This window comes from Salmo trutta, chromosome 1 (genome assembly GCF_901001165.1).
Source record: "Salmo trutta chromosome 1, fSalTru1.1, whole genome shotgun sequence".
Lineage (NCBI taxonomy): Eukaryota > Metazoa > Chordata > Actinopteri > Salmoniformes > Salmonidae > Salmo > Salmo trutta.
In genome coordinates, this window is record NC_042957.1 from 1,538,271 (window position 1) to 1,554,951 (window position 16,681).

Consider the following 16,681-nt stretch of genomic DNA (forward strand, 5'->3'; position numbering starts at 1 on the left):
GGAACGGTCATTAAGACACTAACAGCTTACAGACAGTAGGCAATTAAGGTCACAGTTATGAGGTTTTTGATGGTCAAAACATTTATTTATTAAAGACTAAGTTAATCTGCTCATGTTATATGTGTTAAATGATTTGTTACAATGAAGAATGTAAACAAAATAATTCCTATTCATCTTGAAAAATCAGATGCTTTATTTTTCCGTAATTATTTTTTTTTTTACTCATTTATTTTATCTCCAGCACCAGGAAGAGCCAGTTAGCGCTGTTCTGTGGAGGGACTAGTACACAGTGTTGTACCAGATCTTCCATATCTTGGCAATTTCTCGCATGGAATAGCCTTCATTTCTCAGAACAAGAATAGACTGACGAGTTTCAGAAGAAAGGTCTTTGTTTCTGGCTATTTTGAGCCTGTAATCGAACCCACAAATGCTGATTCTCCAGATACTCAACTAGTCTACAGAAGGACAGTTTTATTGCTTCTTTAATCAGTACAACAGTTTTCAGCTGTGCTAACATAATTGCAAAAGGGTTTTCTAATGATCAATTAGCCTTTTAAAATGATAAACTTGGATTAGCTAACACAACGTGCCTTTGGAACACAGGAGTGATGGTTGCTGATAATGGGCCTCTGTACGCCTATGTAGATATTCTATTAAAAATCAGCTGTTTCCAGCTACAATAGTAATATACAACATTAACAATGTCTACACTGTATTTCTGATCAAATCGATGTTATCTTAATGGACAAGAAATGTGCTTTTCTTTCAAAAACAAGGACATTTCTATGTGACCCCAAACTTTTGAACGGTAGTATATATATATATATATATATATATATTACTGAGTCTTTCCATAAGTCCACTCCAGTTTCCTCAACTGTTTTCTGACTGTGATTAGAGCGATGTTGATGTTGTGCGGTGATGCCAGCAGATGCCAGATGGCCTTTGCCGATCGCTCATCATCTCCGACCATCAGTGAGTCGATGGCTTGAATATTCTCCCTGGTAATGGTACACAACGTGTACAGCAGACAGTAAAAACCAGCAGTCGATTTATTTCAGCATTATTTTTTTAGTATTATTAGGCTACTTTACAGTATCGTAGCCTACTGTACCCGTTCATTTTCCTGGGCTTTCGCGTTTGGTGTAACACAGGCGAATAGCGCTGTCCGTGAGCCTAATCCCCAGGTGTAACAGTATTTTACCGACACGTTTAATTATTCAAGGCTCCTTTCTCTTCTTTGTGCTGGAGTTCTTTTAAGAATACAAAAGAAGCCATGCACCCTTGATGAGCTATCAGCAGGACAATAGACTCTTACCGAGTCCACCAAATGCATTGTTTTGTAACCACATCTGGATGGATTCCTAAATTACTATGGGAATAAATATCACTTAATGACAGAGCATGGGGACAGGTCTTGATAAATCAATCAGATTTTTATTTGGAAATGTCAGGATTATTTTTGCTCTTCACTATGACAATATTAAAAACGTTCAAATGCATTCATGAATTAAATCGCTTTTAGCAGGCATGTTGCGGTTCATGTGATAAAGGTGCTCGTGGGTCTGTTTTTATATACGGAATATTAATTCGGAGGGCAGGAAATTATTAAACATTAAAGCATTGGACCTCTCACTAAAGGCGTCAGTCGTACAAAAGTTATACTTAAATCCTAAATGGTTCTCTAGTAAATTAGTAAGAATGTCGCACCCCATGTTCAAGAAAGACCCTTTTTCCCTTTATTCAGATTATAACCTCTCACTTTCGGTTATTTGAAAACTAAATAATCTCCAAAATATTGTTATTTTTCAAACTAGCCACAGAAAGTTGGTTGAAATTTCTATTTAATCCACCAGAAGAAAGAAAAAAAACAGAACAAATAATACAACAAATATTGTGGTTAAACTCAAATATACTAATTGATAAATAAAAACTATATTTTTCAATAATTTTTTTTAAAAAGGTATAATCTTTGTAAATTGCAGCGAACCCAAATATATGGAAATGTCTGCTTTACCCAAAATTACAACCAACTAATTGCTGCATTACTGCAAAAATGGAAGAGGCAAATGGAACAGGGGGGGGGGGAGTGAGGAACTTGTCTGTCTGCTCTGGAGACATTTTGAAAACATGTTTTCAAACATTTGTTTTACATAAGGGCTATTAGCAGGACAATAGACACGAGGTGTTCCCAAAAACCCACTCTCTGACATAGGGTCCAGCATATCTCTTGACGATGTCATTAAATATCTTGCCAGCTTTGATCCAAGCCTGGGCCCTTAGAACGTAAAGGTCTTGGTTTGTCAGACGACTCATTGGGTCGAAACTACAGAACAGTACGAAACAAGAGAACACGGTTAATTTTCCCTGGAAAATATACATATTTAAAATGTATTACTGAGCCTTTCCATAAGTCCACTACAGTTTCCTCAACTGTTTTCTGACTGTGATTAGAGCGATGTTGATGTTGTGCGGTGATGCCAGCAGATGCCAGATGGCCTTTGCCGATCGCTCATCATCTCCGACCATCAGTGAGTCGATGGCTTGAATATTCTCCCTGGAAATGGAATACAATGTAAACGTGTACAGCAGACAGTAAAAACCAGCAGTCGATTTATTTCAGCATTATTGTTTTAGTATTATTAGGCTACTTTACAGTATCGTAGCCTACTGTACCTGTTCATTTTGCTGGGATTTCGCGTTTTATTCTGCCATGGAAATAAAAATGTTCCTGTTATCAAGTCATTTACGATTTCTATGCCTTTAGTTTTCCATGTGGAACAATTTATCAGTGAATTCTGAAAGGCTATCCAAGGATTGTTCCATAAGGTTGTGTTTGTAAGGAGGGATATTGGTTCTTGTAGAATCCGTTTCATTTTCTTCCATATTGTTCTAGTGTTCTAAACTAGGAAGTTGTCGATGTTCTCAGCTTTATCCTCTGAAAACAGACACGTAAAAATATTCTGGGGATTCTTGGTCGTGCTGCTGCTCCAGTTTCAACTGTTCTGCCTGCGGCTATGGTACACTGACCTATTCACCGGACGTGCTACCTGTCCCAGACCTGCTGTTTTCAACTCTCTAGAGACAGCAGGAGCGGTAGAGATACTCTGAATGATCGGCAATGAAAAGACAACTGACATTTACTCCTGAGGTGCTGACCTGTTGCACCCTTTACAACCACTGTGATTATTATTATCTGACCCTGCTGGTCATCTATGAACGTTTGAACATCTTGGCCATGTTCTGTTATAATCTCCACCCAGCACAGCCAGAAGAGGACTGGTCACCCCTCATAGCCTGGTTCCTCTCTAGGTTTCTTCCTAGGTTCTGGCCTTTCTAGGGAGTTTTTCCTAGCCACCGTGCTTCTACACCTGCATTGCTTGCTGTTTGGGGTTTTAGGCTGGGTTTCTGTACAGCACTTTGAGATATCAGCTGATGTAAGAAGGGCTATATAAATACATTTGATTGATTGATTGATTAATGATCATCTTCATTAGGTTCCCGTTGTTCCTCTTTAGTGAATGTAACTATATGTTACAAGGTAAAGCCCTGGGTAGAGAGTTTATACACTTCCAAGTCTGGAATGTTAAAACCACCCTCAGATCTTTTACATTTGTCACTTGTATTTTTATAAGATTTTATTTTATATTTGATCAACAATACAAAACATACACATATAAACGATGACATCATAACTACATCCCTCCTGCCCAGACCCACTATCTCCACCCCTATCTCCATCAACTTCATCCCTCCTGCCCAGACCCACTATCTCCACCCCTATCAACTACATCCCTCCTGCCCAGACCCACTATCTCCACCCCTATCAACTACATCCCTCCTGCCCAGACCCACTATCTCCACCCCTATCAACTACATCCCTCCTGCCCAGACCCACTATCTCCACCCCTATCAACTACATCCCTCCTGCCCAGACCCACTATCTCCACCCCTATCAACTACATCCCTCCTGCCCAGACCCACTATCTCCACCCCTATCAACTACATCCCTCCTGCCCAGACCCACTATCTCCACCCCTATCTCCATCACCCACGCAATTTACATTTTTACATAGTAAAGCATTTTACCTTTCTATTGCGTGATTGACGGAGGATTGGTTGATTTCCAGTTTCTACGTTTTATTGATTGATGAGAACAGTCTCGTCCAAGACATCAGGCATCTCACTACACCCTCATATGACATATCTTCAATTATGCAGACAGATGGATTCAAATTTTAACACACCTACTCATTCGGTTTTTTTTATATTTGTTTATTATTATTTATTTTTTCTACATTGTATAATAATAGTGAAGCCATCAAAACTATGATATAACACATATGGAATCATGTAGTAACCAAAAAAGTGTTAAACAAATCAAAATATATTTTATATATATATATATATATATATATATAAGTAGCCAACCTTTGCCTTGATGACAGCTTTGCACACTAACCTGAAACACAAGGCCAAATCTACACTGGAGTTGCTTACCAAGATTACATTGAATGTTCCTGTGTGGCCAAGTTACAGTTTTGACTTAAATATTTTTGAAAATCTATGGCAAGACTTCAAAATGGTTGTCTAGCAAATGATCAACAACCAACTTGACAGAACTTAAAGAATTTTAGAAGGAATAACGGGCAAATATGATACAATCCAGGTGTGCAAAGCTCTTAACCAGAAGGACTCACAGCTCTTACCCAGAAGGACTCACAGCTCTTACCCAGAAGGACTCACAGCTCTTACCCAGAAGGACTCACAGCTCTTACCCAGAAGGACTCACAGCTCTTGCCCAGAAAGACTCACAGCTCTTACCCAGAAAGACTCACAGCTCTTACCCAGAAGGACTCACAGACGTTGATTCCACGTCCCAATACGTTGACAAATTACGTTGAAACAACATTGATTCAACCAGTTTGTGCCCAGTGGGTAGCAACAACCCCGAACTCCTGCTACACACTCAACAAAAATAATGGCGTTAACCCCTGGTAGTTAGCTGACATCTGCTAACTAAATAATTTAGCTAGCTAATTTGGTAGCTAGCCAAAAGATAGTTGGCAAGCTAGTGTTCTTCATTAAAGCTGATAGCAAAGAATTGACATTTACAGCAAACATTAGATGGTGGAACAATAGACGTACTGTATAAATTGTTTCTTTACCTTGGTTCTTCATATAAAAAAAAAAATCCTTTGTCAACATTATTGAGCCCATTAAAGTATTGTACTGTACTGTAGTGGTGTTGTACTGTACTGTACTGGAGTGGTGTTGTACTGTAGTGGTGTTGTGTTGTACTGTAGTGGTGTTGTGTTGTACTGTAGTGGTGTTGTACTGTACTATAGTGGTGTTGTACTGTAGTGGTGTTGTACTGTACTGTACTGGAGTGGTGTTGTACTGTACTGTACTGGAGTGGTGTTGTACTGTAGTGGTGTTGTGTTGTACTGTAGTGGTGTTGTGTTGTACTGTAGTGGTGTTGTGTTGTACTGTAGTGGTGTTGTGTTGTGGTGTTGTGTTGTACTGTAGTGGTGTTGTACTGTACTGTAGTGGTGTTGTGTTGTACTGTAGTGGTGTTGTACTGTACTGTAGTGGTGTTGTGTTGTACTGTAGTGGTGTTGTGTTGTACTGTAGTGGTGTTGTGTTGTACTGTAGTGGTGTTGTGTTGTGTTGTACTGTAGTGGTGTTGTGTTGTACTGTAGTGGTGTTGTGTTGTACTGTAGTGGTGTTGTGTTGTACTGTAATGGTGTTGTGTTGTACTGTAGTGGTGTTGTGTTGTACTGTAGTGGTGTTGTACTGTAGTGGTGTTGTGTTGTACTGTAGTGGTGTTGTACTGTACTGTAGTGGTGTTGTGTTGTACTGTAGTGGTGTTGTGTTGTACTGGACTGGTGTTGTGCTGTATTGTATTGTACTGTAGTTGTGTTGTACTGTACTGGAGTGGTGTTGTGTTGTACTGGAGGGGTGTTGTACTGTAATGGTGTTGTGCTGTATTGTACTGTAGTTGTGTTGTACTGTACTGGAATGGTGTTGTGGCACACCTGTATTTGGGGAGTATCTCCCATTCTTCTCTGCAGATCCTCTCAAGCTCTGTCAATTTGGATGGGGAGCGTCGCTGTACAGCTGTTTTGTGGCCTCTCTATAGATGTTTGATCGGGTTCAAGTCCGAGCTCTAGCTGGGCCACTCAAGGACATTGAGACTTGTCCCGAAGCCACTCCTGCATTGTCTTGGCTGTGTGTTTAGGGTCGTTGTCCTGTTGGAAGGTGAACCTTCACCCCAGTCTAAGGTCCTGAGTGCTCTGGAGCAGGTTTTCATCAAGGATCTCTCTGTACTTTGCTCCGTTAATCTTTCCCTCAATCCTGACTAGTCTCCCATTCCCTGCTGCTGAAAAACACCCCGACAGCATGATGCTGCCACCATCGTGCTTCACCATAGAGATTGTTCCTGGTTTCCTCCAGACGTGACGCTTGGCATTCAGGCCGAAGAGTTCAATCTTGGTTTCATCAGACCAGAGAATCTTGTTTCACATGGTCAGAGAGTCTTTAGGTGCCTTTTGGCAAACTCTAAGCTGGCTGTCATGTGCCTTTTACTGAGTGGCTTCTGTCTGGTCACTCTACCATAAAGGCCTGATTAGTGGAGTGCTGCAGAGATGGTTGTCCTTCTGGAAGGTTTTCCCATCTCCACAGAGGAACTCTAGAGCTCTGTCAGAGTGACCATCGGGTTCTTGGTCACCTCCCTGACCAAGGCCCTTCTCCCCCGATTGCTCAGTTTGGCCGGGCGGCCAGCTCTAGGAAGAGTCTTAGTGGTTCCAGATTTCTTCCATTTAAGAATGATGGAGGCCCCTGTGTACTTGGGGACCTTCAACGCAGCCAGAAATTTTTTGGTACCCTTCCCCAGATCTGTGCCACGACACAATCCCGTCTTGGAGCTCTACGGACAATTCCTTCGACCTCATAGCTTGTTTTTTGCTCTGACATGCACTGTCAACTGTGGGACCTTATATAGACAGGTGTGTGCCTTTCCAAATCATGTCCAATCAATTGAATTTACCACAGATGGACTCCAATCAAGTTGTAGAAACATCCCAAGGATGATCAATGGAAACAGGAAGCACCTGAGCTCAATTTACAGTCTCATAGCAAAGGGTCTTAATACTTATGTAAATAAGTTTTTTTTTCTTTCTTCATTTTTAATACATTTGCAAACTTTATGGGGTGTAGTGTGTAGATTGATGAGGGAACAACATTTATTGAATCCATTTTAGAATAAGGCTGTAATGTAACAAAATGTAGAAAAAAGTCAAGGGGGTTTGAATACTTTCCGAATGGACTAGTAACTAGTAATGTTAACGTTGTATGGAAGGTAATTTTATACTGTATCTCATCACTGTTCACATTTTGACATTTATATTTCAATGTCGCTGGCAGATAGACTGAACCCATCAGGCTGTCTATCCGTCCAGGACTATAGCAGTCTGCAGTGGGTGATACCTGAATGCATGATTAGCTGTTTTAGAGATAGTTTAGGCCTGACAGATACAAATCTCTATCCATATGTGATGTTTTCAGACTATTCTGTGTTTGTACAATGGACAATAAAGTTACATTTTTAAAGAAAATAAAAATTTATAAAATCACACTTAAACATTCCAGACACTTTATTCACAGAAAAACAAAAATATGCAAAGATGATAAATGTCCCTGTGCTGGTATGTTTCTCATCCAGAGAGAAATGGAAAGACACATTTTGGAAGGAATAGAAGAATCTCGGGTCCCGGTTTTGCTCACGTCTGCATTTTGTTCATCAAATTAATTTTTGTTTGGGCAGGGCGCCCAGGTAGCAGAGAGATGGACATCTACAATAACCGTTTGTATATCAGACAGACAGACAGACAGACAGACAGACAGACAGACCAGACCAGACCAGACCAGACCAGACCAGACCAGACCAGACCAGACCGACGGTGATAATGTCTCATCAGTAACAGCTCTGCTGCTCAGTGAGCTCACACCAAGGCATTTTGGGTCCTTTGAAAAGGAGACACGTCAAATATATTGTCACCCCTTGCACTTTTCTTAAAAAAAATTCCCTGTTTCTTAAAAAGAAACATTGACATTAAACACATTTCTCTCCACATCTTGTTATTGTATTTTCAATATTGCAGGACCATTATTCTTTTGGGAGTTTAGATGTTTATTTTAGAGAATAAAGACAAATGGCAGGGCCAGCAGTATTGGTACCCTGGAGGTAGTACTTGGTTGTCTTCGGCCAAGATAACTGCAGCCTCATGTAGCGTGGTGTTGTACTGTATTGTACTGTACTGTAGTGGTGTTGTGTTGTACTGTAGTGGTGTTGTGTTGTACTGTAGTGGTGTTGTGTTGTACTGTAGTGGTGTTGGAACACCGCTCTGGTGTCAACCTGGAACACCGCTCTGGTGTCAACCTGGAACACTTCTCTGGTGTCAGCCTGGAACACCGCTCTGGTGTCAACCTGGAACACGGCTCTGGTGTCAACCTGGAACACCGCTCTGGTGTCAACCTGGAACACCGCTCTGGTGTCAACCTGGAACACTTCTCTGGTGTCAGCCTGGAACACCGCTCTGGTGTCAACCTGGAACACCGCTCTGGTGTCAGCCTGGAACACTTCTCTGGTGTCAGCCTGGAACACCGCTCTGGTGTCAACCTGGAACACGGCTCTGGTGTCAACCTGGAACACCGCTCTGGTGTCAACCTGGAACACCGCTCTGGTGTCAACCTGGAACACTTCTCTGGTGTCAACCTGGAACACCGCTCTGGTGTCAACCTGGAACACCGGTCTGGTGTCAACCTGGAACACTGCTCTGGTGTCAACCTGGAACACCGCTCTGGTGTCAACCTGGAACACCGCTCTGGTGTCAACCTGGAACACCGCTCTGGTGTCAGCCTGGAACACTTCTCTGGTGTCAGCCTGGAACACCGCTCTGGTGTCGGAGGGAGGGAGGGAGGGAGGGAGGGAGGGAAAGAGAGATAAGCTCTGACAATCCATGGCAGGGTTATTACAGTAATGAGGATGGATGTGTTTATCACTTGAGTTTTGTATTCCATTCACATCTCTCTCTCTCTGTCTCTCTCTGTCTCTCTCTGTCTCTCTCTGTCTCTCTCTCTCTCTCTCTCTCTCTCTCTCTCTCTCCCTCCCTCCCTCCCTGCCTGCCTGCCTGCCTCCCTGCCTGCCTGCCTGCCGAATGACATCTCAACATTCCATTACCACAACAGTTACAGCAGGTTACACCTTGGCCACAACCCACCCACCCCCACCTTCCATCCCTCCATCGAAGCCCAGGTGTATCCGCGGGGGGTAATGAGGTGTGAGAGAGGGTTGGAGAGAGAGAGAGAGCTCCACGACTCAGCGCTTTTCTGACAGGACCTCCCTCCCTCCCTCCATACACCCTCTCCCTTCCTTCCTTGTTTTTTTCCCAGAGGCGAAGATGAGAAATAAACTGATGATGTCATGTAGAGACCGTCTGGAGCTCCAGGCTGAGGATGTCATGTAGAGACCGTCTGGAGCACCAGGCTGATGATGTCATGTAGAGACCGTCTGGAGCTCCAGGCTGATGATGTCATGTAGAGACCGTCTGGAGCTCCAGGCTGAGGATGTCATGTAGAGACCGTCTGGAGCTCCAGGCTGAGGATGTCATGTAGAGACCGTCTGGAGCACCAGGCAGATGATGTCATGTAGAGACCGTCTGGAGCACCAGGCTGATGATGTCATGTAGAGACCGTCTGGAGCTCCAGGCTGAGGATGTCATGTAGAGACCGTCTGGAGCACCAGGCTGATGATGTCATGTAGAGACCGTCTGGAGCACCAGGCTGATGATGTCATGTAGAGACCGTCTGGAGCACCAGGCTGATGATGTCATGTAGAGACCGTCTGGAGCACCAGGCTGATGATGTCATGTAGAGACCGTCTGGAGCACTAGGCTGATGATGTCATGTAGAGACCGTCTGGAGCACCAGGCTGATGATGTCATGTAGAGACCGTCTGGAGCACCAGGCTGATGATGTCATGTAGAGACCGTCTGGAGCACCAGGCTGATGATGTCATGTAGAGACCGTCTGGAGCACCAGGCTGATGATGTCATGTAGAGACCGTCTGGAGCACCAGGCTGATGATGTCATGTAGAGACCTCAGAACCACACACACACCGTCCTCACCTCAGAACCACACACACCGTCCTCACCTCAGAACCACACTGTCCTCTCCTCAGAACCACACACACCGTCCTCACCTCAGAACCACACCATCCTCACCTCAGAACCACACACACTGTCCTCACCTCAGAACCACACACACCGTCCTCACCTCAGAACCACACACACACCGTCCTCACCTCAGAACCACACACACACCGTCCTCACCTCAGAACCACACCGTCCTCGTCTCAGAACCACACACACACACCGTCCTCGCATCAGAACCACACACACACACCGTCCTCACCTCAGAACCACACCGTCCTCACCTCAGAACCACACACACACCGTCCTCACCTCAGAACCACACACACACCGTCCTCACCTCAGAACCACACCGTCCTCTCCTCAGAACCACACACACACACCGTCCTCACCTCAGAACCACACACACCGTCCTCACCTCAGAACCACACACACACCGCCCTCACCTCAGAACCACACACACACCATCCTCACCTCAGAACCACACCGTCCTCGTCTCAGAACCACACACACCCCTTCCTCGCCTCAGAACCACACACACACACCGTCCTCACCTCAGAACCACACCGTCCTCACCTCAGAACCACACACACACCGTCCTCACCTCAGAACCACACACACCGTCCTCACCTCAGAACCACACACACACCGTCCTCACCTCAGAACCACACACACACCGTCCTCACCTCAGAACCACACCGTCCTCGTCTCAGAACCACACACACACACCGTCCTCGCATCAGAACCACACACACACACCGTCCTCACCTCAGAACCACACCGTCCTCACCTCAGAACCACACACACACCGTCCTCACCTCAGAACCACACACACACCGTCCTCACCTCAGAACCACACCGTCCTCTCCTCAGAACCACACACACACACCGTCCTCACCTCAGAACCACACACACCGTCCTCACCTCAGAACCACACACACACCGCCCTCACCTCAGAACCACACACACACCATCCTCACCTCAGAACCACACCGTCCTCGTCTCAGAACCACACACACCCCTTCCTCGCCTCAGAACCACACACACACACCGTCCTCACCTCAGAACCACACCGTCCTCACCTCAGAACCACACACACACCGTCCTCACCTCAGAACCACACACACCGTCCTCACCTCAGAACCACACACACACCGTCCTCACCTCAGAACCACACACACACCGTCCTCACCTCAGAACCACACCGTCCTCGTCTCAGAACCACACACACACCGTCCTCGCCTCAGAACCACACACACACCGTCCTCACCTCAGAACCACACCGTCCTCACCTCAGAACCACACACACACCGTCCTCACCTCAGAACCACACACACACCGTCCTCGCCTCAGAACCACACACACACCGTCCTCACCTCAGAACCACACACACACCGTCCTCACCTCAGAACCACACACACCGTCCTCACCTCAGAACCACACCTTCCTCACCTCAGAACCACACACACACCGTCCTCGCCTCAGAACCACACACACACCGTTCTCACCTCAGAACCACACACACACCGTCCTCAGCTCAGAACCACACACACACCGTCCTCACCTCAGAACCACACACACCGTCCTCACCTCAGAACCACACACACACCGTCCTCACCTCAGAACCACACACACACCGTCCTCACCTCAGAACCACACACACACCGTCCTCACCTCAGAACCACAGACACCGTCCTCTCCTCAGAACCACACCGTTCTCGTCTCAGAACCACACACACACCGTCCTCGTCTCAGAACCACACACACACACCGTCCTCGTCTCAGAACCACACACACACACCGTCCTCGTCTCAGAACCACACACACCGTCCTCGCCTCAGAATCACACACACACCGTCCTCACCTCAGAACCACACACACACCGTCCTCACCTCAGAACCACACACACACACCGTCTTCACCGCAGAACCACACACACACCGTCCTCACCTCAGAACCACACCGTCCTCACCTCAGAACCACACACACACCGTCCTCACCTCAGAACCACACACACACCGTCCTCACCTCAGAACCACACACACCGTCCTCACCTCAGAACCACACCGTCCTCACCTCAGAACCACACACACACCGTCCTCACCTCAGAACCACACACACACCGTCCTCACCTCAGAACCACACACACACCGTCCTCGCCTCAGAAACACACACACACCGTCCTCACCTCAGAACCACACACACACCGTCCTCACCTCAGAACCACACACACCGTCCTCACCTCAGAACCACACCGTCCTCACCTCAGAACCACACACACACCGTCCTCGCCTCAGAACCACACACACACCGTCCTCACCTCAGAACCACACACCGTCCTCACCTCAAAACCACACACACACACCGTCCTCACCTCAGAACCACACACACACCGTCCTCACCTCAGAACCCCACACACCGTCCTCACCTCAGAACCACACACACACCATCCTCACCTCAGAACCACACACACACCGTCCTCACCTCAGAACCACACACACACACCGTCTTCACCGCAGAACCACACACACACCGTCCTCACCTCAGAACCACACCGTCCTCACCTCAGAACCACACACACACCGTCCTCACCTCAGAACCACACACACACCGTCCTCACCTCAGAACCACACACACCGTCCTCACCTCAGAACCACACACATCGTCCTCACCTCAGAGAAACGTTTGTTTTCTAATGCACCTTTCTCTGATGTCACTGTCTGGGAGTGTGTATACGTGTGTGTGTGTGTGTTTCAATACCGTGTGCATTAAAAGAGGTGATTTATCTGAGTCCTACCAGACTTGTGCCTTCAGGATCCATGAAATATGAATCAGCCAGAGTTGGGATACATTGTGTGATAGATATAGAGCCAGACAGAAAGCCTTTCAAACCGCTATGACTTTCCATTTCCCAGTGTTAATGTAGCAACAGTGTAACGTCCCCTTTGCTGGTCTTCCCAGTGACCCTAACTCTGACCCTTTGCGGGTCTTCCCAGTGACCCTAACTCTGACCCTTTGCGGGTCTTCCCAGTGACCCTAACTCTGACCCTTTGCTGGTCTTCCCAGTGACCCTAACTCTGACCCTTTGCTGGTCTTCCCAGTGACCCTAACTCTGACCCTTTGCTGGTCTTCCCAGTGACCCTAACTCTGACCCTTTGCTGGTCTTCCCAGTGACCCTAACTCTGACCCTTTGCTGGTCTTCCCAGTGACCCTAACTCTGACCCTTTGCTGGTCTTCCCAGTGACCCTAACTCTGACCCTTTGCTGGTCTTCCCAGTGTAACGTCCCCTTTGCTGGTCTTCCCAGTGACCCTAACTCTGACCCTTTGCTGGTCTTCCCAGTGACCCTAACTCTGACCCTTTGCTGGTCTTCCCAGTGACCCTAACTCTGACCCTTTGCTGGTCTTCCCAGTGTAACGTCCCCTTTGCTGGTCTTCCCAGTGACCCTAACTCTGACCCTTTGCTGGTCTTCCCAGTGACCCTAACTCTGACCCTTTGCGGGTCTTCCCAGTGACCCTAACTCTAACTCTGACCCTTTGCGGGTCTTGAACCCAGTGACCCTAACTCTGACTCTGACCCTTTGCGGGTCTTGAACCCAGGTTTTCCAGACACTTCAAAATGAGATGGTGCATCTCAAGTGATTTCAAAAAATTTAATATTGATCAAACCAGCTACAGGGAGAAATGTATTTTCTCTCTGTCTCTTTCTCTCTCTCTCCTCTCCTCTCTCTCTCTGTCTCTCTCTCTCCTCTCTCAAATTTCACATTTTCAAATTCAAGCTGCTTTATTGGCATGAAAAACATTGTGTCAAACATTGTGCCAAAGCAACAATGTAATGTCACGTCCTGACCAGTAAAAGGGATTATTTGTCATTGTAGTTTGGTCAGGGCGTGGCAGGGGGGTGTTTGTTTTGTGTGTTTCTGTGTTTTTGGTTTAGGTTCTATGTTTTCTATTTCTATGTTTAAATCTAGTTTTCTATTTCTATGTTGGGTTTTTGGTAGGACCTCCAATTAGAGGCAGCTGGTTGTAGTTGTCTCTAATTGGAGGCCATATTTAGTTGAGGTTTGTTTCACTTGTGTTTTGGTGGGTGGTTATTTTCTGTATAGTCCGGGAGCCTTATGAAACTGTTATTGTCGTTTGTTTATTTTGTTTAAGTGTTTTCTTTAAATAAATTAAGAAGATGAGCACTTTACCCGCTGCGCCTTGGTTCCAATCCTTACGACATGTATACAATATACATTGTAATAAAATTATAAACAATAACAAATAATAATATAAAATAGAGTAAATAATAATACGAAATTAAATACAAAAATAATAACAGTAAAATGGTAACAGGCAATAGTAGAATGTAATGTAATAAATATAAAAATATAAATATGGAAAATGAAACTATAACTCATCATTACCATTACCACCCATACCACTACTACTACCACCACCACCACTAAACTGTTATCATTACCGTTACCACCCATACCACTACTACTACTACCACCACCACCACTAAACTGCTATCATTACCATTACTACCCATACCACCACTACTACTACTACCACCATCACTAAACTGTTATCATTACCATTACTACCCATACCACCACTACTACTACTACTACTACCACCATCACTAAACTGTTATCATTTCCATTACTACCCATACCACTACTACTACTACTACCACCACTAAACTGCTATCATTACCATTACTACCCATACCACTACTATCACCACCATCACCATCACTAAACTGCTATCATTACCATTACTACCCATACCACTACTACTACTACTACTACCACTACTACCACCACCACCACTAAACTGTTATCATTACCGTTACCACCCATACCACTACTACTACTACTACTACCACCACCACCACTAAACTGCTATCATTACCATTACTACCCATACCACTACTATCACCACCATCACTAAACTGCTATCATTACCACTACTACTACTACTACTACTACCACCACCACCACTAAACTGCTATCATTACCATTACTACCCATACCACTACTACTACTACCACCATCACCACTAAACTGCTATCATTACCATTACTACCCATACCACTACTATCACCACCATCACTAAACTGCTATCATTACCATTACTACCCATACCACCACTACTACCACCACCATCACTAAACTGCTATCATTACCATTACCACCCATACCACCACTACCACTACTACTACTACTACTACCACCACTAAACTGCTATCATTACCATTACTACCCATACCACTACTACTACTACCACCACCACCATCACTAAACTGCTATCATTACCATTACCACCCATACCACCACTACTACTACTACTACCACCACTAAACTGCTATCATTACCATTACTACCCATACCACTACTACTACTACTACCACCACCACTAAACTGTTACCATTACCATTACCACCCATACCACTACTACCACTACTACTACCACTACTACTACTACCACCACTAAACTGCTATCATTACCATTACTACCCATACCACTACTACCACCACCATCACTAAACTGCTATCATTACCATTACTACCCATACCACCACTACTACCACCACCATCACTAAACTGTTATCATTACCATTACTACCCATACCACTACTACTACTACCACCACCACCATCACTAAACTGCTATCATTACCATTACTACCCATACCACCACTACTACTACTACCACCATCACTAAACTGTTATCATTACCATTACTACCCATACTACTATCACCACCATCACTAAACTGCTATCATTACCATTACTACCCATACCACTACTACTACTACCACCACCATCACTAAACTGTTATCATTACCATTACTACCCATACCACCACTACTACTACCACCACCACCACTAAACTGCTATCATTACCATTACTACCCATACTACTATCACCACCATCACTAAACTGTTATCATTACCATTACCACCCATACCACTTCTACTACTACCACCACCATCACTAAACTGCTATCATTACCATTACTACCCATACCACTACTACTACTACTACCACCACTAAACTGCTATCATTACCATTACTACCCATACCACTACTACTACTACTACTACTACCACTACTACCACCACCACCACTAAACTGTTATCATTACCGTTACCACCCATACCACTACTACTACTACTACTACCACCACCACCACTAAACTGCTATCATTACCATTACTACCCATACCACTACTATCACCACCATCACTAAACTGCTATCATTACCACTACTACTACTACTACTACTACCACCACCACCACTAAACTGCTATCATTACCATTACTACCCATACCACTACTACTACTACCACCACCACCACTAAACTGCTATCATTACCATTACTACCCATACCACTACTACTACTACCACCATCACCACTAAACTGCTATCATTACCATTACTACCCATACCACTACTATCACCACCATCACTAAACTGCT